The sequence below is a fragment of the Thunnus maccoyii genome, chromosome 13 (genome assembly GCF_910596095.1).
Source record: "Thunnus maccoyii chromosome 13, fThuMac1.1, whole genome shotgun sequence".
Classification (NCBI taxonomy): Eukaryota; Metazoa; Chordata; class Actinopteri; order Scombriformes; family Scombridae; genus Thunnus; species Thunnus maccoyii.
In genome coordinates this window covers 32,088,106-32,116,054 of record NC_056545.1, presented here as the reverse complement: position 1 = coordinate 32,116,054, position 27,949 = coordinate 32,088,106, and the positions used below count along the sequence as shown (strand labels likewise).

The 27,949-nt window shown below is 39.4% G+C and overlaps 1 protein-coding gene and 1 pseudogene across 2 annotated transcripts in view; both read left to right on the top strand.

Moving 5' to 3' along the window:
• Positions 1-27,949, top strand: part of amot (angiomotin) — a 111,715-nt gene that overhangs the window by 7,257 nt on the left and 76,509 nt on the right. The window lies entirely within an intron of this gene.
• LOC121910613 lies at positions 281-27,949 on the top strand (annotated as a pseudogene).

Below are 27,949 nucleotides of genomic sequence, written 5' to 3'. Positions count from 1 at the left end.
CCCTATAATTGTACAGGCCTGGCGGGTCGCCAAGCCAACGAGAACCCCTGCCAGGCCAAAAAAAAATTTTTTTTACTACCAAAATTAACGCAAAACGCAAAATTCATTCATAGTGTTTGGTGGCCTCTCTGTACAGCACTGTTCCAAAACGTGAGTCAACCTCTGTGTCGTTGCCTGGGAAACTCTTTAGCGTAGCTCCTTTTTAAAGAATAGGGCAGTGTGTAATATGTGTGCGTAGTGAGTGAGTGGTTGAGTGTGTGCAAGTGGCAGAAAAGTGACGATGAATGAGAGCGGAGCAGAGGAAAAGGTTAGTAGTAAATATTAATTAAGTATATAGTAGTAAGTCAGTCTGGCAGTAAATGTACAGTATAGGCTACAGTGTGACAGTTAATAAATGCTGCAGCTTCTCTAGACTAAGAAAATTCATGTGTGTTGAGAAACAGAGAACGGAGAAATGTGTGGCTGCTGAATCTCTCCCAAGTTTTGCTCCTCGCTCTGTGATATAAACAGACTTTTACCACTTTCTTCCAGCTTCTGCCTCTCTCCCTCTTGTTTTCTTGCTCCTCTCTCTACATTACTCTAACTTCCTGTCATCTGCTCTCCCCATTTTTATTTTTTGTCCCTGCTAGCTGACTTTACTAAATTTTTGGGAACAGGAAACACCATCTTTTAGTTTGAATGGGACTGCAGACAGCTTACTATCATTGAAGGGAAGTTTAATGCATTTTCTTGAAAAGCCAGGAAATACCACATCATTTTCAAACAGATCACCTTGAAGGAATAGAACAAAATATTATGATGGTTCACTCATGGTTTTTCTCTGTCTAATTAGGAAAAAAAGTCAGAAAAGTGCTTTGATTCATTTCATGGAAACTTAAGTCATATCCATTCAGGTTCCCATAATCCATCTGAAGAACATGCTGGGAAGGTTACAGTACGCTCCCCAACATGTACACCAAACCAACAGGAACATTTTCTTCAAATGGCTTCAGTCTTTCAGCAGTGAGGCTGAAGACTTTTGGTCTCAACACACTTTCCTTCCTCCTGTTAGATGAGGAGGATGAGGACAAGGGAGAAATGCTTAAATTAGACTTCAGCCACATTCTCTGGAAATGTAAACAAAGTTTTTACAGACTGAGATCCAAACGTACACCTCTGACATGATAACACTCTGCTAGCTATATTATTATTCCAAGCAGATATTTTTATATATCTAAAAACATGTCTTGAGGGGATCTTTAGGAACTGCATTCAGTGGTGGTCTGTGGTGTAGGTGACAATTGCAAAGGGTGCCAATGTGTCCCTGTAGAGGGAAAACACGTCACATCACGGTGCTCGCTAGTGCCCAGTAAATAGGCTATATTTCATTATAGTCAAGTGTTTTTTGGCCCTGATAGGAGTCATTCAATACTGACCTGGAAAAAAAAATACGTCCGATTGAGCTTTAATTTTTTCTGCCAAAATGCTCAGTATCTCGTAAAAATAAATATTTACATAGCAGCAGAAGATTGAATGAAATATGTATCTGGCACATTGAAATAAGAGCTGTAGCATACAAAATTTGGCACAGCTTATTTTACACAAGTTAGTTGATCCAAATACTGAAGGTCTTGATGCAAAACTATTTAGTTGATCAGCTAATTATTAATGTGATATAAATTAAAGTTTAACTGGGCGAAAACTGATCTTTGCTAATATGAGAGAAGGGAGAGATAACAGATATTTTAGCATCAGAGTACAACATTACTCATTGACATAGTATTTTGTCATTCTGGGTATCAGAACTCAGTCACCCACACTGGTGCACCCAAGTCATTTTTCATATTCACACACTCTAATATTTTACAGCTGGAGATACTGATCCTTAGGAGCGGCTGGTTATTGTCTGCTGCTGATGTGTCTGTGGATGGACGATCAGATTCTGGTGAGGACACTTGAGCAGAAACATTGCAGTATCTCTGAAGAATGTGTTACAGTGTGGGTGAGAGAAAACACTCACAGGACGGGGAGGATTGTAATATGCTTACACATGCGCACACATGCACATACGGGGTGTAAAACTATCCAGCCAACTAACATCAAATGTCTCACTAGCGCCTACTTAAGAAGTCTAAGATCTGACCAAACCTCTGAACACGTGCCAACAATTTACATATGCTGTTTTTCCATTACATGGTACTGGCTCGACTCAACTCTACTTGACTTTACTTGCTTTTGGTACTAGATACTTTTCCCCCTCAATGTAGGGCGGGGATTGCTGTGATGACTGTTGCTGATTGGTACTGCTGTACCAATCAGCTGTACAGCTGTACTTGTGTACTGCTTCATTCATAAAGCAAGGAAGTAGTCGTATTGATTTAGGACTAGTTTGGGACAAGGGGAGGACATTTCTTTTATAATGTTAAAAGTAAAGGCTTTGTTGTCGGTTTCCCGACTGGTTTTAATAAAGACGAGAGAAAAAGAGAGAGAGAGAAAGAGAGAGAGAGAGAGAGAGAGAGAGGGCGTGCGCGAGAGAGACAGAGCAGTGGCAGTTCAGCAAGGAGAGGTAGGGGCAATCGAGAGAAAGCCTGTGAATGAGAGAAATAAAACTTGTTTTCTTGTTGTTTCATGGTAGTTACATTCTAAAGCAAAAATAAATAACCATCAAACACTCAACAGAGGATTTACTGCAGAGAAAGAGTTTCTGTTTCGTCCTCTGCGTTTCTGCTTTTCATTCATTTATTAAATACAAAGAATAACAAGACAAATCTGTTTTGTTTTTTCCTTATGTGTGAATGCTGGTTTTCAAGCATAGCTGAGGAGCACAAGCAAGCAAGAGAGAGAGAGAGACAGCTCTAAGCTTGTGGTTGGGTGAGGAGAGAGAAAGCAGTGTGGGAGAAATGGCTGACTAATCAGGTGGTGTTCAGTCTTTTGACATCACCTTTTAGTATCAGCTCAGCTTGCTTGCAACCTCGATGGAGGTGATACCAAAAAAGTAGGTACCAGGTACCAGATGTCCACAACTTTTGCCTGATGGAAAACCAAAAAAGGCAAGTCGAGTTGAGTTGAGCCAGTACCATGTAGTGGAAAAGGGGCTTTATACGCGCAATGGAGACACGTGATGTAGGTATCATGCTGGCGGTGGTCTTCTCAAATAGATGTGGTGTTCACATGAATTGACAGGATGCATGTGTGCAACATACCCCACACCTACCTGTACATATAATCTCATATGCACACATTCGCCACATCAACACACTACACCTTACAGTTTGATAGATAGCCAGGCGTGCGTATAGGTACGCATTGTAAGAGGGGCGCATGTTTGCATTTGGTGTGCTGCAGCAAATGCGTCCATTTTAGGATTAAATTTTTTGCCTCAGTATTTCCATGATTATTGAATTGCTATGACATAAGAATTGTAAGAAATAAAGGATAAACATGTTTCAGTATTAGTAGAAATATTTTGATAAAACCTCTGGTATAAGCAATAATAAGTGGTATCCTAAATGGCCCTCTCAAGCTCCAGTGGGAGTATCTAAATGTGTTCCCACATACAAGGTTGGATGTGTTTATTAATTATTTATTAATCACCTATAGTAAAATGAGCCTACAGAAAACATGTATTTCTTTACTCCAATCAATATTTCAGAGGCTGGAACACACATAAGTACAGATCATAAGGGAAGACCCTGCTTCTTCATTAAAGATGTTTTTTTCTTAGAGTTAAAACAATTGCTTTAATCGTGTATTTATCTGTGAAGGACATTGGCACTTTGTACACAAAATGACCATACATTAAGCTATTTCCACATACATTTTCATGTTCCTACTAGCTACCCCGCATTCCATTTTGGTCCCATGAAAATGACCAAAAAATGCTACAACACCTTGTTTTATTTTTAAGATCTTCATGTCCATTGTGGTAGAGATCTCAAATATTGGCACAAAATTAATAAAAGATTGTATTTAAAGAAAAAATAATGATTGATACCATATGGGTGCAAAAAATGGGTTTATAATACCCTCAATATCACTCTTTTAGAAATTTTGCACTTCTTTTCATATATCAATTGGCATGCAGTACAAACTTTTAATGGTTCAGTCAGTCATACTGCGAACATGTTTGTCTTCCATCCTACAAAGTTTGGTGAGGCTAGGAATAATACTTATCAACATATTAATTCCCAAAAATGGCTTGCCCAGAAAAGACGTTTTTGAGAGTGTAAAAATGAGAAAATATCATGAGCCAAACAAAAATAAAAACATTGGAATTAAACAAAAATATTTTATAGGCCTTGGTTTTGAGATCCAAACTTTATAAAGACACATTTCAAACAAATTCTGAGACAGTGCTGCATCCACTTTCCTGGATTGTGTCTGATTCGACACAGAATCTATCTTTGATTCAGATCTTAGGTTTGAACCTCACATTAGAAACATAACTGAGAATGCATTTTATCATCTTAAGATGTGACCGAGACACCAATGCACACTTTTTCTGGTCTCCCAAAAAAGAATATAGCTCAATTACAGTTACACAGTCCTGGCTGCTATCACACCCATCCTGAAAAAACCTGGTGCTGACCCAGCTTTAACCATTACTGGCCCATTTCCAACCTCCCCTTCATGGCCAAAACACTTTAAAGGGCGGTTGCCGCACAATTACAGTCCAACCTCGACACAAACAACCTCCATCAACCCTTCCAATCTGGCTTCCGTCCCTGGTCAAAATCACCAACGACCTCCTCCGTGCAGCTGACTCAGGACTACTTACCATTCTCATTCTCCTCGACCTCAGCGCAGCATTCGACACCGTCTCCGACCCACTGCTCCTAGACCGCCTGGCTGGCATTTGGATCACTGGTGCTGCAGTCTCCTGGTTCACATCATACCTCACTGACCGCCAACAATTTGTGCAATTAAGGAACCACAAGTCTTGGTGTTCGGGTGTTTGACTGGGTGTCCCCCAGGGGTCAGTCTTGGGTCCACTTCTTTTCATCATTTACTTCCTCCCCTTAGGCACTCTCCTCCGTCACCATGGGGTCCATTTTCATTGTTATGCTGATGACACACAGGTCTACATCTCCTCCAAACCCACCACTGCCATCCCCCCCACCTCCCTCATCAACTGTCTTGACGACATTTGGAGCTGGATGAGCAGGAACTTCCTGAAACTGAACGGCAATAAAACCAAGGCCCTGCTCATCGGCTCCAAATCCACCCTCACCAAATTCCAACTCACCCCAGCTCCACCCATCATCGTCAATGGATGCCCTGTACCCTTTGCCCCACAAGCGAAGAGCCTCGGCGTCATTCTAGACAGTACCCTCTCATTTGCACCCCATATTCAAAACATCACCTGTACTGCATTCTTCCACCTTCGCAATATCTCCGGACTCCGCTCATCACTGTTCCAATCCAGCACCGAAATCCTGGTTCGCTCATTTGTTACATCCCGCATTGACTACTGCAACGCCCTCCTCACCGGACTCCACACCAAACTCATCAACAGACTGCAAATGATTCAGAACTCGGCCGCCCGGATCATCACCCGTACCAAATCATCCAACCACATCACCCCTGTTCTCATCCAACTTCACTGGTTCCCTGTACAATACCGCATCCACTACAAAAACCTCCTCCTCACCCATAAAGCTCTCCACAGCCTAGCCCCTACTTACCTCCGTGACCTCCTTCATGAATACACTCCCTCCCCCCACATATAAGACAGTCAGACTCCTTCACCTCATTTAAGTCCCACCTCAAAACTCACCTGTTCAAATTGGCATACTCTCTATAACTGGACACTGTGCACCTCACCTGTTTTTATGCTGATGTTTTGTTTTAGTTGATGGTTATGCTTTTATTTCTTGTAAGGTGACTGTGGGTGACTTGAAAGGCGCCTCCAAATAAAATGTATTATTATTATTATTATTATTATTATTGTTATTATTATTATTAACCCTCTAGAACCCTCAGGTCTTCTGTAAGTGGCTTTTTAATTATCCCTAAAGTCAGAACAAAAACCCACAGTGAGGCATCCTAACCATAGTAATGGTCCACGACTCTGGAACAGCCTTCCAGAAGACTTGAGGGCAGCAGAGAATGTAGATATTTTTAAAAACAAACTCAAGACCTACCTTTTTAGTCTGGCTATTAATTATTTATTTATCTATTTATTTAAGTATTTTAGTCTGTTTTACTTGCTTCTCCTCTCTCTTAGTATTTTATTATTTTATCTTGTGCTCTCAACTTTTCATTTACTTTTGTGTACTGTTTGGAGTTTTCTTTTTTTTTTCTTTTATTTTAATTTTTTTTTCATACCTTACTTTTCTAGTATTACCTTATTTTGCTATTTTGAGTTATCTATTTCTAATCCTGCCTCTGGTGTTTCCCCATTGCAAATTGATGAGATTTATGATAACATTTCCTCAGTTCCTTTTCCTGATTGACTGAATGATTCAATCAATGAATATTGATTGTTAAGGTGGCCGACTATAGATTACAGAAATTGCTTAAAATTTGCATGCTTAGATTATCAGTCTAGTCTGAGTGGCTACTAGCTCCTTTCCCTCTGAACGAGGAGATAAATCAGTGCAGTGCTGGTCTTGTTGAATGATGTATCTTCTTGATTAATCAGATGATGAATCTTTGCTGAGGACTGGAATCTACCATGTCAGGAGACAGAGATTGATGCAGAAGAGGAACAAAGACATGAGACATGAGTCAATTTCAATAGAAATTGCTGTCACATGTCTCTGTGATTCACTTCACACACAATATACATATAGCCTGTATATTGTGCACCCTGTGGTATGTTGAAACAGATGACTGTAACTGAGATGTAAAGGAGGTGCGGACTGAGTTCAGCTATTGCCCTTTAGCCACCAGAGACGGACTGATGAAGGTCCATCACAGCTCTGCTGTAGATGCCCTCTATTAACTGACTGTGTGTGTGTGTGTGAGAGAGAGAAAGAGTGGGGGTGAGAGTGAGGGGGAGAGAGAGAGAATATGACAAGCTGGTTGGGGGAAAATCTCTGAGCTTCTGAAATTTTTGGACCTGCATAGCAAAATGTTGTGCGTGTGTGCATGGGTGTGAGTTTTTTTGATGTGACTGTTTGTATGTGTTTGTGTTTTAAGAAAGACAGTCAGCCCAGAGACACACACAGAGAGGGCCAGAGACATACAATTGATTTCACAGACTGAGCAGTACTTCTCATGACAAGTAACCAGTTGTTCATGTGTAAAATCGGTGGAGTGCCCTTTTAAAGAACTGTGGCCAAGAAAGGTAAAGAGTGGGACATTTTACAGTTGGAAACCAAACTTGTCAGTGCTCTCTGGTGGACAAACAGTATGCTGGAGACACTTTTTCTATATAACCATAAACATACCCTTGGCATTTTGTATCGCAATTCCTTGTTACTTTTCAGCCAAGTAGACTGATAATGATGACAGTGGTAAACTAATCCTGTCTGATGTTGTGTAGTTGGGCTCAGATTTTACAGTTGATATTTGACAACATGGAATTGATTAATGCTAGATCACTCTCAAACAAATCTTTCATTTTTAATGACCTTGTTGCCTCTTCTAACCTGGACTTTTTATTTCTGATGGAAACCTGGCTGAGATGTGTCACACACGAGGTGAACACGAGCGAAGTCTCGTCTCGTCCGGCGAGGGGAGTCTTCGATGAGGGGAAAACACGTGCGTGGGGTACCCCCTTTAGTCAGCTGACTCTCAGAGGAACAGGAGTTACCCCTAGCTCAGTGACATGGGAAAGGTGTGTGCTTCAGGGCACGTTCAGTTTTTAAAGGGGCGGTGATGTCATGGCTACATCATCAGGACGCTCCGCTGTGCTGGAGCGTCTCCGCCAATGAGACTGTATGTTGACTGCTCCCTGCTGAGGTGTGAAAATCGCAAAGCATCCTTGGAAATGGAGTTTGCAATGGACTCCCATTGTCTAAGCAGCATTTTTGGCGCTATTCCTTTATGTCGGGGAAAACAAAGGAATAAAGCACCTTGTGGTCAGGCCTCACAGGTTACATGTAGGCCTTCTTTGTGTGACCTCATGGTTTGAGGCCCAACAACTACTTATTTTACTTTACTGTGCTGTGTAACGGCGTCGTGGGTTGGCATAACTACTCCCGGAGCGGAGCATCAAACTCGCGCGCTGTGCATGTAGCAGATGTCCATATAAAGAAAATCGTCATGAACTGACGTCAGCTCAAGCTGAAAGTAGAAAAAACCATTGGAAACCTTGTGTTCAGAGCAGTCTTAAGCTGCTGCTTTTTGCTCACAGGAATTACTACATACGAGGTAAACGTATGTAGCATACGTTTACCTCGTTATTTGACATGTCGGCCACTTCTTACATGAACATCCAACATTGTGACATTATATACATGTCTAAAAATAAGGAAAAGCATAATACGTCCCCTTTAAGAAATTCTCATAATCTACCCCAGTTTCAACATTTAAATCAGTTAAAAGACAGTAGTCATGAAAAGTTGAGTTTTATTTCAACATGAACAAAAACTTTTAAACTATTGCAGCTACTTCTTGTTTACTTATTTCTTACTTACCCCCTTCATGAGGGTCACACCATTTCTCCTTGGCCTATTAACACATCTCTCTAAGTTGCTTCTCATATGAGACTGTCATTTTTTTCCTAGCTAACCGCTTCTTTGCACAAAAAAGTATTGCATCAAAGCCAAATACAACTGAATAGTGTATAAAATAAAAACAAGCATTAAAAAAAATAAAAATATGTAGTCTAAAATATAAATATTACTGACATTACTAAACATTGCACCAAACCATGAAAACTTAGGGACTGTTTGTTATTTATTGGAGGGAGGGGGGTGGTGCAAAACAGAGGAGGCACATCAAATAATTTTTTAAGCGCTGGGGAGGGACTGATGGGGGGTTTTTTGCCTTAAGGGACAGACATACAACATTAAATAGTTGCATTTTGTATTTATTTTAAACATGTTTTTTCTGTTCAAAATATGTGTTTTACTATTGTATGGTAACAGTACTCACAAAACGTTTCTGAGGAAATAAAGCATTCAAACCTGCCTATTCAGTTTGTGTTGTGAAGGGTGTTAGGGGTTAAAATCACAGAAGCCCCTTTTGTCAGCCTATCAGACTTTTGTGCCTCCATAGTTGCTGGGAAGAAAATGCTGCTTTCAGCTCTGTGACTGGTGGTCCAGCTATAATTTTACAGAAGGCGGAGTAATTCAAATGACAATAAAATTGACCAATCATAACCATATCTTCCCTCTAAATGGGTGGGGTTTGTTGTCACTACTTTATGACAAGTTCAGCCTGCTGTGCACTGTGAATGGGTCCGCACCATTACCACACTGGTACACCTGTGGTGTGCCGAGCAGGCAGTCTACATACCTTTGGACAGTTATCGTAGCTGGCAGATACGCCAGATCTGCCGCCCAATTTCAGCAGCGAGAGTGCCGTTTACATCACCACGACTACATGGCCCATACAAACACAAACAAGTCAAAAAAGATTGATAAGACAGAGAACTGTTAAATGTCATTCAGGCTTACATAAAATCATATTGTGAACATTACTGTCCATGCTGGCAATTTGTCAACTAGGAAAGCTACTATGGCTTTTGCCCTGTAGGTCAATGTTGTTTGTTTTGTCAGCTGACAGTTACATGGTTGCTGCTCGTTGTCATGCACTCATATTCTGCTGAAGTGTACACAGCTTGTTTGATAATGTGATTATTAGTAAGGATGATTTACATTTTGCCTAAGAAATCAGTTTGGTTTGGTGATAACTCTCCATGCTGTTTGCTCATTGCATTGGCTGAACATAAGTTAGCGTCTTGTTTTTGTTTGAAAGCTGGAATTGTCATAGGTATCTTTTGCAGTACTATAGGAGAGGATGCAGTAAGTTGGGCTGGTAGTTTGCTTTTTTCCTGATGGGGGGAGGGGCATCAGAAGGCCAAGGTTTAAGAGTCACTCTAAATTAAGAGTCACTATTAAATGTAATGGTTGGAAAAGGTCAGCCTTTGCTTTTTATTTTCTCCAGCACTATCTACCTTTTGGTATGAATATAATAAAATATGGTTATTAATGGTGGAGGTAGGGTCATGCATTTTCCCCCAGTGGCTCAGGAAAGCTCAAGAAAAAAAATTTGTAGCTCTAGGGAGGGTCAAGTTAAAACAAACAGTCCCTTATTCCAACTATGTAAGTATAATGATGTTAGTATGCCTTTCGAGCATGTCTGAATTTTATGGGACATGTTATTCATCTTATTCTGTCCTGTCCATATCCAAACTAGCTAGCATCTTTACGACAAAGTTAAAGGGATCACTTGAGTTCACTTGAGTATAACTTGTCAAGTGAAGCAGTCTTACCTCCATCTAAGTGTATCTACAAGTAAGCTAGCAACCACTGCTGACCCTGTTATCTGCCATCAACACAACCATTCCTCCCAGGTGTCAGGCTCCTCATGACAGAAATTGCATTGTGGTATGCTGAGAACAGCCTAGAATGACTCTTTGGCTCTGCCATTGTCATTTGGACCTGCTCATTGGTGGTTAGAATCAAATCTGATAAACACAAGCAAAAACATTACTCACAAAATGCACTTAGGTGCTGAATACTGCATATCAACAGTCAGAACACAACTGGCTTATCATATGCAACTATATCATGACAATCTATATCAACATACTGAAAATCTAGAAATTTTCAGTTCTTAATTAGTAGCTTCTTTCTTCTATGGTCTGACATTAAATGGTAAACGGTAAATGGACTGTACTTGTGTAACGCCTTTCTAGTCTTCCACTCAAAGCACTTTTTACACTACAAGTCACATTCACCCATTCACACACATTCATACGCTGAATGGGTACAGGGGCTACCATGCAAGGTCCCAAACTGCCCATCAGTGGAAATCTAATCATTCACACACATTCATACACTGATGGCACAGCCATCAGGAGCAATTTGGGGTTCAGTATCTTGCCCAAGGACATTTCGACATGAAGACTGGAGGAGCCAGGAATCGAACCGCTGATCTTCTAATTAGTGAACAATTAGTTCCCAACCTCCTGAGCCACAGCCCCCCCACATTAAATTGGATTACTACCAAAAACACAACATACTTTTTATCACCACAGACACAGCTTCTTTAATGTTTTAGGTGGCCAAAACAGTTAACAAGCCAAACAAGAGTTAACCACATGGTGCCAAATGAAAGATCCAGCAGAGCAGCTTTTAGGTATGGAGAGTCAGAGAAGTGTAAGGTCACTCCATCACTCTCTTCATCTGCCATCCTCACATTGACAAAGATCCCTCTGAATCTCCTTTGGAGTGATCCTTGCAGGCTACGGATCAAGCCACCAAAGTAGTGCACTTTCTCTTTTTCATTTTCCAGGTGGTGATTAAGATAAAGGACACAGGGTACCATAGCTCTTATGGTCACATTTTTTTCTCCTTGGGTAATACCATGCATCAGTCCAAAAGGTTGGACATCCACTAGTTCCCTAATCTGATTCCACTCTCTAGCTGTTAATACTGTCTCTTTGTTTCCCCCTTCTTCAAGAACTGTAGACAGTGTCAGGTGGTCACAGTTGAGCACTGATATAAGTTGCCTCAGTGCGGAATTCCAGTGTTGTAACGCTGTCCAAACTCCTTCTCAAATTTCTCCTTGAAAGAGGTGCTTGTTTAGGCTAAACTAGTGCAGTGCCAGTTGAAAACATGCCTGTTCGGAACAGACCCATTGCTTGGCCTCTGGCCAGCACTTCAACTCATACAAAAATTAATACAGTTGATGTGAGGTGTGAAGGAATATGTACACCCACAACTTGAAAGAAACTAACATTCCATTATACACAGATGTTAAGTACTGTAAGTATATCTTTTCTCTTTTTAAGTATAATGAGGGCTGCATTTAAAAAGAAAATACATAACAGAGAGCTTTAGAAAAAAATGTGCATCCTAAAATAAAGTGGAGTGATCATATTGGGCTCTTAGATCGTTTATTTTCTGTGGCTTCGTTCAGATCATTCAAGTGGATATAAATGCTCAAAAGATTTGTGCTCATATGAGACATAACTGGTTTGAACTGCCCGTGGGAAGTAGCCTAAGAGTCTGTCTATTCTTGATTAAAAGCTCTGTTTTTGCTGTCTTCTTTTCTCTTTTTAGAGCATGCCATGTGAAATTAATTTTCTTGAGCTGAGCCGATACTAAAAGGTGACGTGAAATCACTGCAGACCACTGATTGGTCGGTTTTATTGGTCAGATTTATCTCATTCACAGGCTTTCTGTTTCAGAGAAAGCTTTCCACTGCTCCCTGTCCTCACTCCGCTGCTCTCTCTCTCTCTCTCTCTCTCTCTCTCTCTTGCACATGCACTCCTCAGCCACTGTGCTTGAAACACAGCATTCACACATGAGGTAAAAACTACACATATTTCTCCTGTTCTTCTTTGTATTTACTGCTGCATTAGTTGGATGTAATGGAGGTAAAGGAGAAATGTAAAGGAGAAATGCAGAGGAGGAAAATGAAACAGAAACTAAAAGTGTCTTTCTCCACAGTAAATCATCTGTTGAGTGTTTGATGGCTGTTGATGTGGATGCTTTAGAACATAACCGCCGTAAAACAGTCAGAAAATAACACTGTATTTCTGTCATTCATGAGCTTTCTCTCTCTCAGGGAAAGCTTTCCACCACTGTCTCTCCTCACCAGTGCTGTCCCTCTTATGGTCGCTTGTGCTCTTAGCTCGCTCGCCCTCTCTCTCTCTCGTCTTTTTTTAAACGTGCAATATGTAATGTCTGCCTTTGGGGGTCTCTCAATCAAAACAGTAACAAAAGATGGAATTGATGACATTTTGAAGTAGGAAGGGATCATGGGAGTTGTCATCATTGTTAAACAACCACCATTGCTGTCATTGCAGTCAGCTTCTCCCAGTTAGGATTACTTGAGTGTTCATCAAACATGAGGTTTTTACTGGGAGCCGAATTATCCACAGAGGTCTTTTCCTCTCCAAAACAAATGGACTCAGTAGTTAAAACCAGTAAAAACACTGAATAAAGCAGTTTCAAGTTAAAAAGCAGTGTTTCTTGACGTTGTTCGGCGGGCACAGGACATCTGGGAGGGGCTCCTAGCTGAGCTGCTGCGAATGTTTGCTCAGCTTGTTTCTCTGATAACTTAAAGAGGACCTATTATCCTCATTTCAGCTCTAAATTTTTATTTTTGGACTCCACTAGACTAGCTTGGCATGATTCACAGTTCAAAAAACTCCTTATTTATCTCATACCGGCCCTTCATGCAGCCCCTCAATATACACAGTTTCTCTTACACTCCGTTTTAGCTCCTGTCTCTTTAAGGCCCCCTTCCCTATGAGCCCACTCTGTTCTGGTTGACCAGCTTTACATATCAGAGTTGTGTAACTTAACTGTCAATGCAAACCAAACATTTCCCGCTTTACCGTTTCAAATTAAAAGCTTTTAAATGACTAACTAACAGGACTTTGATTGTGAAGAATTTACAGGAAGTAAAAACATGTTCTGGTCAAAACAACAACATATGAAGTTATTTGAGCTATTTGTTCAGCGGATCAGTTAGAAATAATAGAGGGAAGAATAGTACAAGCAGAAACAGCCACAGTGAGATGTTTTATGAAGAGCTGCAGACAACCAACACACCTCCAACAGATAAACTACTTATTTTACTTTGCTGTGCTGTGTAATGGAGTCCTGGCTACTCACCGCTACTCATCCGTCACAAACTGATATCAGCTAGGGCTGAAAGTAGAAAAAACGGTTGGAAACCAAGCGTTCAGAGCAGTCTGAAGCTGGTGCTTTTTGCTCACAGGGATTACTGCTACATAAGTTTACCTCATTATTTGACACGTCAGCCACTTTTAACATAAACATCCAACATTGTGACATTATATACATGTCTGAAAAAAAGGAAAAGTATAATACGCCCCCTTTAAGATCCAGACGTGAGATGGCGAAAATTTTAATCTAGTTAAAATATATACTTAACGAAACAGAGAGAGATAGTGAGAGAGAGAGACAGGGAGAGGTGGCGATGAAGTGAAGGAGACGCACAGGAGTTTGCTGCCCTGTCACGCAAAACACAGCTCCTCCTGTGACTACAATACAAAATGACGTAGTTGAGATGAAAATGCCACACAAAGCGCGACAGTCAATACACTTTCCAATTAACCCTATTATTAAAAATATATTCAAACTCACCATTGATGTTTTCAAAGGAGCACGATCCTCCGGTTGTTGTGGTTGGAGGCAAATATATCAGTGATGCACTGGACATCCAAAGCCTACATCCTTTGTTTGTTGATGGCCAACAGGGCCAGGTTGCTGAATTGGGCATCACCGGTGCTGTTCTGTAGATAATTCTTGATGTGATGGAGGCAAGAGAAGCTGCGTTCACACGAAGCAGAGTTCACAGGCAAAGTCAGTGAAATACAGATGAGTCTGTGTAAATCTGTAAAAGCATCCTGGTAGTGTCGCATTAAAGCGAGAAATTCCATTGTGTCATTCACTACATGTCCCTGATTTTTCTTTCTTTCCAGCATACGCTTAACCTGGTGTAGCTCTGTGGTCAAATTCTCTTCTGTCACTCCATAGAACTTGGCCATGGGCTGCAGACATTTCTTGTCCAGGAAAGAAGCATGTTTGGGGTTGAGCGCCGAGCTCCTGTTAGGACACCTCTGCCTTCGGTTGAGAAACGGCTTTCCATTTCACCCACAAGTCTGTCAATTACCGGGTAGAAACAATGTGTGTGCAGCACATCTGGGGATATAACAGGTGTGCGCTCAAGTGAGGCCTCTACAATTCCTGGAGGAGGCTGTGCCTGTCTCCTTTCGAGTGTCCCACTTTGGCTTACAATGGCTTTAGTGCACAGGTCTGTTACTCTGTCCCGGATTTCCCCCCAAGACTCCTCTGTGTGTTTTTCTGACAATGTCGCTATGACCGAGTCTGTTAAGTCCATTGTGGAGGAAAGCTCAACACCGGAGACTGGAGCTGACATGACATGACATGAATTTCGTGACCCGGAATAGATCCTTGAAGAGCATGAGCAGCAAGACAAACTGTTCATCAGTTAGTCCACTCACAGCTCTGGCCTCAGTTTTCCTCTGCACATTAGACTGAAACATGATATCCAGAAGTGTTGCCTATATTGCAGACAGTGATTTCCAGATAGCCACCAATGCCGCATATTGACATGCCCAACATGTGTTGGATAGGTTTTTAAGTGCGTCATGGAGTAACAGGTAAAATCAACAGAGTTTTAATTGCTGAAAGTACGGAAACCTGATCATTGTAATCTCAAAAATATAAAATATTTGTTAAATATTTTTAAGATATTGAATAATTATTTTAGTCATGTAGAAAATCATACACAGTAGTTACGTTTTGATCAGCTCTCCAAGGTGCTGATCCTGCTGCTGGCAGCAGCTAGGAGCTATCCAGATTTATTTCCTTCTTTAGTTTAATCTTTGTTTTCACCTCATTTATTTCCCTTTGTGTTCCTCATGTCCTCATGTATTGATGTCGCAGGAAATCCTCTGCTTCTCTGTCTCCCTTCTCTGCTGTGTGCAGAGTACTGCTGTGGGCTATTCCTCTGCTGTCAGTGTGTCTGTTTGACTGACACACATGCAGAGCATATAGAATATTCAATGCTCAACTGTAAATTAAATTGCAATGTTAAGCATGATAACTTCCTCTTTGAAACATGGTAGGAAATGAAACAACAGCCTGTGCCCACATCATCAAAAATTGAAGATAACTTACAAACATGAACACACGTCTTGTCCTGCAACCTAGTTTGTTGAACAAACCACCAAAAAAAAATTCACCGCGGAAAAGTGCACCGCTGACATCAGTTAGCAGTTAGATAGGCAATTAGCTGCTCAGCTGCAGCACATTAAACAGCATGTAAACATACCTGCAGATGTCACTTCGGACCCGTTAGATGCTGGTTTGGTCGTTGCTCTTCAAAATCCCTGTTAGCGACATGCTGTCTGTCCATGACTTGTACTTACAGCAGTTTGTTTACTTTGTCTTAAATGAGACATTACATTTTGCAATTAATCCATGGTTCACTTGTGTGCCAAACCGTGGGGGGTGATCCGTAAGGATCACAGATCAACTACGTTCCATTACACCTCTAGTATTGGGTGAAAGGAGTATTCTCTTTCACCCACGTGATTTAATCTCCAACCATCGCCAAGGCTGTAGTCCTCCATGAATTGCAGTGGAGTGCCAGGTTCTAATATTACCTGCACTGCTTGATCTATCTATTAACAGATTAGCACAACGTTAAAGTCACCTCCTATGATTAGTTCTGAGCTGGGGAGGCCATTAAGTAGTGAGAAGAGTCTGTGAAAGAAGGTCGGGTCATCTTTGTTGGGGCCATATTGATTAATAATTGTAAGCAGATTGTTATGAACAGAGATATTAATAATGACAAATTGTCTTTCTGAATCTGAATTTGTAGTTTTGTGGGTGAATTGAATTCTATTATTAATCAATATGGCAACTCCTCATTGCCTTGAGTTATAATTAGCAAGGACGATGTGGGGGAATTGGGAAGATTTTAAAATTATGCTTCTTGAGTGGGCTAAATGAGTTTCTTATAATAGACATACTGTATATCCACTTGCATTTTTGGTGAGGTGGTCCATAACTTTAATCTTTTTTGCCTGGTTTCCAATGCTAGAAATGTTCCAGCTAATAAATTACATTGATGAAATAACACAATTTAATTTTTACTCATGAAACATGTAACATACAATGGGAGGAAAATGGAAATATTTCACATACAATAAAGGAAAAATGGAAACATGTAACATGCAACAAGGGAAAGATGGAAATTTGTATCATGCAACAAGAAGAAAATGGATACATGTAACCTACAACAAGGGAAAATGGAAATGTAACATACAGCAAGACAAAGATGGAAATGTAACATACACAAGGGGAAAGTAGAAACATGTAACATACAATGGGGGAAGTGGCAACATGTACAGTAACATACAAGACGTGTGACACACAAGGGGAAAATGGAAACATGTGGAAACACATACAGTGCTACGTGAAAGTTTGTGAACCCTTTAGAATTGTCTCTATTTCTGCATGAATATGACCCAAAACGTGATCAGATATTTAAACAAGTCCTAAAACTACATAAAGTGAACCCAATTAAACAAATGAGACCAAAAAATAAAACCTTTTTCCTTTATTTATTGAGGAAAGTTATCCAATCTTACATATTTGTGTGAGTAGTAAAAGTATGTGAACCCTTGCTTTCAGTACCTGGTGTGACCCCCTTTTGCAGAATAACCAAATGTTTCTGGTACCTGTTTATCAGCCTTGTACATCGGCTTGGAGGAATTTTAGCCCAATCCTCCTTACAGAACAACTCTCAACTCAGGGATGTTGGTGGGCTTCTTTGCATGAAGTGCCTGCTTCAGGTCCTTCCACTTGTCTATAGGATTAAGGTCAGGACTTTGACTTGACCATTCCAAAACATTAACTTTCTTCTGCTCTAACCATTCTTTGGTAGAACAACTTGTGTGTTTAGGGTTGTTGTCTTACTGCATGACCCACTTTCTGTTGAGCTTCTGTTCACAGACAGAAACCTTGACATTTTCATATACAATGTGCTGGTACAACTCAGAATTCATAACTCTTTCAATGATTGCAAGCTGTCCTGGTTCAGAGGCAGTCAAGCAGGCCCAAATTATGATACTACCAACACCATCTTTCACAGATGGGATAAGATTCTTATGCTGGAATGCAGTGCTTGCTCATCACCAAACATAATGCTTCTCATTCAAGCCAAAAAGTTTGATTTTGGTCTCATCCATCCACAGAATATTTTTCCAATCACCCTCTGGCTTATCCATGTGGTCTTTAGCCAACTGAAGACAGCAACAATGTTCTTTTCAGATAGAAGTGGCTTTTTCCGTGCAACTGCCATGCACACCATTGATGTTCAATGTTCTGCTGATGGTGGACTCATGAACATTTACTGTAGCTACTGCAAGAGAGGCCTCTAGTTTAGTTTCCTAGACGTTACGCATTTCCACAAACCTGTGTTGTGAAGCTCAGATTCACTTGATTGTCATCCCACTGATTGAAACACCTGACTCTAATTTCCCCCACAAATGAATTGAAAATTCTAGAGGTTCACATACTTTTGCCATATACAAATATATAACATTGGATCATTTTCCTCAATAAATAAACAAAGAAGTGTAAGGTTTCTGTTTCATTGGTTTAACTGATGTCTCTGTATCTAGTGTTACGACCTGAATGAAAATTTGATCATGTTTTAACTTCTAAAGGTTCGCAAACTTTCAAGCAGCACTGTACAACAAGAGGAAAATGTAAAAATGTAACATGCAACAAGAGGAAAATGGAAACGTAATATACAACAAGAGGAAATGGAAACATGTAACATACAACAAGAGGAAAATGGACACGTAACATACAAGGGGAATGCTGAAACATGTAACACACAACTGGAGGAAAATAGAAGCAGGTAACATAAAAATGTAACATACAACAAGAGAGAAAATGGAAACTTGTACAAGAGAAAATGGAAACATGTAACATACAACAAGGGGAAAACTGAAACATGTAACATAAAACAAGCAGAAAATGAAAACATGTAACATACAACAAGTGGTAAATGGAAACGTGTAACATACAACAAGGGAAAAATACAATCATTTCACATACAACAAAGGGATGATGGAAAACGTAACATTCAACAAGACAAAAATGGAAACGTAACATACAACAAGGGAAAATGGAAACATGTAGCATACAACAAGGGAAAATGGAAACATGTAGCATACAACAAGAGGAAAATGGAAACATGTAACATACAACAAGGGAAAATGAGAATCATGTAACATACAACAAGAGGAAGATGGAAACGTATCATACCAATGTAACATGCAACAAGTGGAAAATGGAAACGTAACACACAAGTGGTAAATGGAAACGTGTAACATAAAACAAGCAGAAAATGAAAACGTAACATACAACAAGTGGTAAATGGAAACGTGTAACATACAACAAGGGAAAAATACAATCATTTCACATACAACAAAGGGATGATGGAAAACGTAACATTCAACAAGACAAAAATGGAAACGTAACATACAACAAGGGAAAATGGAAACATGTAGCATACAACAAGGGAAAATGAGAATCATGTAACATACAACAAGAGGAAGATGGAAACGTATCATACCAATGTAACATGCAACAAGTGGAAAATGGAAACGTAACACACAAGTGGTAAATGGAAACGTGTAACATACAACAAGGGGAAATGGAAGCATGTAATATACAACTAGCTGAAAATGGAAACATGTAACACACAACAAGGAAAAAATAGAATCATGTCACATACAACAAAGGGATAATGGAAACGTAACAAAATGTAACATAATGAGGAAAATGGAAACATGTAGCATACAACAAGAGGAAACTGGAAACATGTAACATACAACAAGGGGATACTGGGAAAATGTAAAATACAAAGTCCATGCATGAAGTACAATTCATTTGCAATTCACCTTGTGTAATGAAAAATCCCATTTTAGGGGGTCTTTCCTAAGTTCATTGTCCTAACACATGCAATGCAATTCAGCCCACCAGAGCGTCTGCTTGTTCCACTCTGCAACTTGTAAAATGAAAATTGAAACAGGAAGTCGAGCACAGGAAACAGACAGCTTGCCTTCAAAATAAAAGTTGATCATTTTGAGGTGTGTTGGCTGCAGCACTCAATTTAAGGAGAGCTAAACTAAATAAATACACAGATAGCCTAAATAATGAATATAATTCATAACGTTTACACACTTTGGAGATTAAATTATGTAGAGGGAAGCAGAGGCAGTGGAACCAGTCTTGGGGATTTTCAAAATAAATGCACCGTGTTTTACTGAGATGCACTGGGCCATTGCAGTCATTTCACGTTAAGTACCGGTAAGTTCAACTTTTATGTGTTTGTGGTCCTGTTGTGTGTATGATTTTATCAAGTAATCCTCTCCAACCAAACACAGTTTAAATTGTGTACCTGCCCACCAGCATAGCTAACTGTTAACTTCAGAAGATAACCAATGCTAGCGATGCTAATTGGTTTGTAGGTGAACTAGCTAGCTGTTTTAGCTAACAAACTGCTGCTATAGGCTAACTTAACTTGTTTATTATTATCAGCTGTTTCGCACATCATTTGGATATTTACTCATCTAAGTCTGTGTGAAATGTCTACATTTAGAGTAGAGGTGAGTTAACCAGACCCTCTTCAGTCATACATGTAAGGATAAGAGGTGTTGGGCATGCATTTTTGATTCATATAACTCTAGTGTGGTCTTTGTGTTCACAAATGTGTTCATTACCAGCATTGTGTTTGTGCATGCAGACTACAAAGTAAAGAAATGTTCTAAATAACATAATAAATGTCATGTGTATTTGACAGGTATGGGACCTCCATTGGTAGGCTGATGCATATATTCACCCTGTGACTGCACCAGGATAACCTGGAAACAACCAGGGGGAAACTAGCAGCTGGTAGGTAGAGAGTAGAGTCCATCATTTAGATAGTGACACATATAGTTTGTTTTGGCTCAAACATATTTGATTTGAAATGAAGCAATGAATGAAAACTATTTGATACCAAATATTGAATATCATAACTATTGGCAGTGGCAATAAAAAAACATTAATACATGTAAATTGTCTCACAATTTTACATATAGAATCTTTAAGTAAATGGATTCACACTGATTTTTTCATCTCACTAAGACATCTGTTTTAAACTGAACATAACATTTTCTTTTATTATAGAGTTGCCAGAGGACCACAGTAGAGAGCTTGTGAGATACCAGGGAAGACAGCTGTAGATGTAGTGTCACTCACCTTGAATGCTTTTGCTGTGGTTTCACATGTCTGTTTTCTGAGTCTCTTAACTTTACCTACCAAGACTGGCTTTCACAGTGAAACACGGCTTGCCTTTCAATCCAAAGGACTAAGACAAACTTGGTGCTGGGTCTTCACAGTCATTGAAAAATTAGTAATAAATGAATCTAGAATTAGTATTAATCAGTGATTACATACACAGCCTGGCCTAATTCTTCTCTAAGAAAGAATGCAGCAATCCAGAGAGGCACCACACAATTTAATGCCAGACGTTTTATCAAAGTATGACAAGATGATATCAGTACAAATAACTGTAAACGAGAAGTAAGAAATCCAAGACACTCTGAGTCCTGAGTGTATTAAACAATTTTTTTTGCATGCACAGATGCTGTAATGTGTAAGAATACGTTGATTTAGGTTTGGATTTAAGCAGTCTTTTAATTTACTGGATGACTAGAAGAGAGGGTTAATCTTTGTACAGTGCACACATGAAACATGTATAGTAGCTAATACTGGTCCCATAAAATGAATTCTTCATCATAAATCATTGTGGTATTGTTTTGTTGGATTTATATTCATCATTGATGGTGTACACAACATGGTCTAATCCTGTCAGTGAAAAAATGCAAGAATTCATGAAACAAAGTTAATTTTACTTGTGCACTGTGCCCCCTCCTGCCATTGTTGGAGATAAAAACATTAGCCTATTAAAAGGCTAAATGTCTTGAATTAGTGGAGGAAGTTATACATACCTGCTAACTTTAAATGTTTAACAATATTTTTTCCACCTTAAAATTAACTGAAGGATGTGTATAGATTATTATGAATCATGGTGGTAATTAAATGCAATACATTTACAGTACATACATTAACAATTTAGTGTAATTTAGAGTTCTCACTGAATTAGCTCAGTAACAAATAAGGCATTTTGAAATAGTTTTGTAAAGGAACTGTAGGTTATCAATTTACATTCTAATGTTTCAGTTTGAGGTGAATCCTCTGAACACAGCACATAAAACATGGCTACACTCACAATAAGAAAACCACATTAGAGTTTTCAATTTTTAGTAGAGTCATAGTGAGGTTGTTGGCCAGTTAAAGAATTCCTTGCATCACATAATGTCATCACATTGCTTAGGTGTTATCAGACATGTGTTGTAAATAAATACAACTCAATGTAAATTACCAGTATTAAGATTTAAAGTATTTTAAATGTATTACAAAATAGAGATAATGCTAAGAAATGTGGATTTGAACAATGTGTTAGTTACACAGCTTGTCGAGTATGATCTGGAGAGTCTGGTATGTTAAGTAAAGAGAAAGGCAGTTACCCTGATCCCATTTTACTGCACATATGCAACCAGCTGAGTGTGTCTGTGCAGGTCTGTGAGGTTAGAACTGAACTGACAGGGACATTTGACCTTGTTTCAATGTAAGGAAAAAAAACATCCAAAGTGTATGACAGTATAACTTACTATATGATATATACATATATACTAAATTAAATGATACAAAAATCCAGCATGTTATACAGAAGTACTGGAAACTTTGTAATCATCCACTATTGTGAGTTTAAAAATGTTTGATCAGATGACAGGAGTGTAAAAAAAAAAAAGATTTATATGACAAACTGGTTTAAAGTTTTACATAAATGTGGGAAACATCAGGATAGTGGTGTTATACTTAGCCCACTCTTGTTGATCCTCTGTAGGGCAGTGTAGATGATAAAGGTTAACAAAGAAAGAATTCATTAGAAAAGAAGGGATGTTTGAAACATTTGAGGCCTAACTTAGCTTTCATTTGTGAGAGCTGTCAAGCGGTAGGTGGCCAGAGCTGACGTTAGCTTGACTTTTAGCTCATCTTTCTTCTCCTCAAAGTGTTTTTCAATGAATTTAGTCACAGTAGCTCTTGATGGCATAACATACTTGGGCTCAAGGTATGAGTATAAATAATAATATGAAGATAAGGTAACCCTGATTATAAGATGACTCCCAGTTTTCCAACAGCTGTTTTTGGAATTTATTTTATTTCTTTTTTGAATATAACTTATAACTATAACGATAATATCATAGTATAGTTACATACACACTCTCCTGCCAGGCTCTTCGAAGCAGTCAAAAATGATTTTCTCTGGCAGTTAGCATTTATATGACTGCCTGTTTATCTTTTTGGGGTCCTTATCATCTGTGACAGTGGTATATGGCAGTTTGACATACTCCGTTTCTGCAGTAGACGGTGGAAGACGCTTTGGACTTGTTTTCACTCGTCATGAATTTATTTGCTCCATGGCAGAAAAACACGTTACACAAGGCTTCATAAACTCATACAGGTTAAACTGGACAAACAAGACACTTTTAGTGCCAACTGACCATAACACACTCATTATAAACAGACTTTAAGACACTTGCTAACCTAGCAACATTAATTCTGCAAACAACTCATAATGCAACAGTCCGTATAGAAGTTGGTTTTACACCAGTTCTTTCTCCATTCAAAAAGATCTGATGTGACCACGTAGTTGTCTAGCCGTTAGTGGAGTGTGTATGCAAATTAACCTACAGACCAACATGCGTAACCAGTCAAAAATATTCTTGTGGTTAACCGATTAACGTTTAACTGTTGACATCCCTAGTTACTATATACAGGATGGTGAAGTCACAAAACACTAAAGTAGTGACTGTTAAGTGAGCCACTGAAGTGCTTAGCCCGTTATCGTTTATTTACTTTGAACACAGAGATCATATGACAAAAAAACAAGATGATGTAGAATGAATACATTTGTACATCAACTTGTGCACATCTCTTCTAATCATCCAGTAAATTAAAAGACTGCCTATGTACTACACATTACAGCATCTGCACATGCAAAACATTTGTTTAATACACTCAGGACTCAAAGTGTCTTGGATTTCTTACTTCTTGTTTACAATTGTTTGTACTGATATCATCTTGTCATAATTTGATGAGATGATGATAAGATGTCTGGCATTAAACTGTGGTGCCTCTCTGGACCACTGCATTCTTTCTTAGAGAAGAATTAGGCCAAGCTGTGTATGCAATCACTGATTAATAGTAATTCTAAATTAATTTATTATTATTATTATTATTATTATTATTATTATTATTAATAATGTATTTAATGTTGTTAACTGTAAACACCCAGCACCATGTGTGTCTTAGTCTGTTGGACTGAAAGCAAACCGTGTTTCGCTGTGAAAGCCAGTCTTGGTAGGTACAGTTAGAGACTCGGAAAGCAGACATGAAACCACAGCAAGAGCATTCAAGGTGAGTGACACTACATCCACAGCTGTCTAACCTGATGTCTCACAAGCTCACTACACTGGTCGTCTGGAAACTCAGTAATAAAAGAAAAATTTTTGTTAGGTTTAAAACAGTTGTCTTAGTGAGATGGTAAATTCAGTGTGAATCTGTTTACTTAACTTTTACGATACATACCTCCATACTCCTTAAAGCCTGAGTGCTGCTGATGTTCTGCCGCAAGCGTATTGTCTCATTTCTGGTTGCCGGCTGTGTTACTGATATCATTTTTACTATCTACTATGACTACTAACTCAGTTAATTTTTCTATATTCTTCATTACTGTGGATAATTACCTGCTGTACTTTTAAACTCTCTTCTTCTTTCCTTCTAGCTTCTCTCCTTCTTTCATTCCTCTCTGTCTTTCAAGCGAATTTTCTTGCTAATCCCACAATTGTTAGTTACTCAAGCTCAGCAGTCAGCTTAGCTGCTAACTTAGCTTAGCAGTTAGAGATGGCTCCTCTCTCTCTTCCTCTCGCTCTCCTGCTCTCTCTTGCTCGGTGTGTCATATGTTTAACTATTCCTCTGCCTCCTGAAGTGATAATGGTACATGTAATAAATGTAGTTTATTTGCAGTGTTGGAGGCAAGGCTCAGTAACGTGGAAGCGTGGCTCTGCACCATGGAAAACCAAGAGTTAGCTACTGTAGTTAGCCAGCCCCCAGTAGCCGTTGCTGGCTGACCTAGCGAAGTTCCTACTCCCCCAGTTGTTCCCGAGCAGCTGGGAAGACAGGGCTGCTGGGTAACTGTTTGAAGGAAGCATTCCCCTAAGCAGAAGCCCACGGTTCACCACCAACCAGTTCACGTTTCTAACAGGGTCGCCTCAATCAGCAACACACCTGCTGAGAAACCACCTCTGATTATTGGCAGCTCCATAGTTAGAAATGTTAAGTTAGTGACACCAGTGGCCATAGTCAAATGTATTCCTGGGGCCAGAGCAGGCGACAGAATCAAATTTAAAACTGCTGGCTAAGGATGAGCGTAAATATGGTACAGTAATTATTCATGTCGCCGGTAATGACTCCCAATTACACCAATCAGAGGTCACTGAAATTAATGTTGAGTTGTGTCTAATCTGGCCAGCGATGACATGCATGTCATCATTGATTTCTGGTTGTTGCGGTGGTGTCCAGCAAATGACGTTGGCTTCATAGACAATTGGCAGACCTTCTGGGGAAGACTGGGTCTGATTAGGAGAGACATACATCCCGCTTTGGATGGAGCTGCTCTTGTATCTAGAAATATGTCTGAGTTATTGGTAGTGACACAACTGGCTCAGTGCATGTGACAAAGAGGGGAGACAAGTCAGGTTAAAGTGCCAGTTGAATGTTTTATTGGAAATAAAACAATATAACTATTTACAAAAGGCATGTGGTGTGGAGAGTAACTGCAGCAGTAGTGAAGAAAATGTATGGATGAGTGAGAAATGTGTATGCTACTGTTTAATGCAGGAAAGAAGGACAAAACAAACCCAAAACGTGGGGAGATTTGGAGCCTCGGAGAGAGAGAGACAATGAGACCAGACAGGTAGTTATAGCCTTGTTGGAGTCCTATCCAAGTGTCCCCACATTACCTGAATGACCGTCCCTGCATCTCCTGCAGGAAGTGGCCAATTGAACCACTGCAGGCAGAAAGGGAGGGGTCATAACAGTAGACCAAAACCATGACAACCCAGAGTTGAGACCAAGAGGCAGAGCTGCAGTCTTACATGCTTCTCTGTGCTTCCATTAGAGCAGTTACCCACCCAAAACTACATAGAAACTGTGTCTGCCCCCTGAACACATAAATCCATTAAATCTAAAGTGAACAAAAGACAAGTTATTCATAAAAATCTAATAAAAAATAACACTACCACTTCAACAGTACAACAAAATAGGAATTAAATGTGGTCTCTTCAACATTAGAAGAGCAACATCTCTCTCATCCAAAGTCATATTAATAAATGATCTAATCTCAGATTATTGTAGTGATTTATTTTGTCTTACTGAAACCTTGCTGTGTGATGAAGAATATGTTAGCCTAAATTAATCCACTGCCCCCAGTTATATTAATACTCACATTCCTTGAGACGTTGGCCGAGGAGGTGGAGTTGCAGCCATTGTCAACTCAAGCCTAATAATCAACCTAAACTTAATTATAACTCAGTCAAAAGCGTTGTTCTTAGTCTTTTACACCTAACCTGGAAAAGTTTATGGCCAGTTCTGTTTGTTATAATGTACCGCATCCTGGCCTGTACTCTGAATTTTTATCTGAATTCTCAAAGTTTTTATCAAACTAAGTCCCTAGTACAGAAAATTTAAAGCAAACATTGCGAAAATTTGAAACAATATGGCGTTCCACCAAAATGGAAGAATATCGAATTTCTCTGGTAAGATAGTCCTAAAACTTTTAGGAAGGCTGTCTCTAATGCCAGAGCCGCCTATTACTCATCATTAATAGAGGGGAATAAAAACAGCCCTAGGTTCCTTTTTAGCACTTTGGCCAGGCTGATTAAGAGTACATAACTCTATTGATCCATGTATTTCTATAGCTCTCAGTAGTAAAGACTTCATGAGCTTCTTGAATGATAAAATTAACTAACTATTAGAGACAAAATTCATCGCCTCCTGCCCTCAACGGCAGCGATTTATCCCCAAACACAGGAACCTTAGAAACAGCTGTAAAACATGATATATATTTAGACTGTTTTTCTCCAATCAACCCTCCTGAACTAACTTCAACAATTTCTTCATCTAAAGTCTTAGCCATAGTTAGCACTTCTTTACTAGATATGATCAGTTTGTCTTTAGTAACATGCTATATACCACAGTCCTTTAAAGTAGTTGTAATTAAAAAGCCTATTCTTGATTGAGGCGTTTTACTCAACTATATCTACCTTCCCTTTCTCTCTAAGATCCTTGAGAAAGCAGTCACCAATCAGTTGTGTGACTTTCTACATGACAAAAGTTTATTTGAGGATTTTTATTCAGGATTTAGAGTGCATCATAGCACAGAGACAGCCATGGTGAAAGTTAAAAATGACATAATTGGATTGGACAAAGGACTTCCCTCTGTACTCGTCTTGTTAGGTCTTACTGCTGCATTTGACACCACTGACCATCACATCCTATTACAGAGATTGGAACATTGAATTGGCATTAAAGGAACTGCATTAAGCTGGTTTAAATCCTATTTATCAGATCAATTTCAGTTTGTACATGTTAACAATGAATCCTCCATGCAAACAAAAGTTAGACATGGAGTTCCGTGAGGTTCTGTGCTTGCACCAATACTATTCCCCTTATATATGTTTTCTTTATGTAATATTATTTGGAAACACTCCATAAATTTTCATTGTTATGCAGATGATACCCAATTATATTTATCAATGAAGCTGGATGAAACCAATCAGTTAATCCAAGCATGTCTTAAGGACATAAAGACCATGATGATCTGCAACCTTCTGCTACTAAACTCAGACAAAACTGAAGTTATCGTGCTTTGCCCTCAACACCTTAGAAACACATTATCTAATGATATAGCTACTCTGGATGGCATTGCCCTGACAGCCAGCACCACTGTAAAGAATCTGGGAGTTATCTTTGATCAAGATATGTCCTTCAACTCCCACATAAAACAAATTTCAAGGAATGCCTTTTTCCACCTCCACTAGTTATGCTGCTATAGGCCTAGACTGCCTGAGTACTTCCCATGATGCACTGAGCTTTCC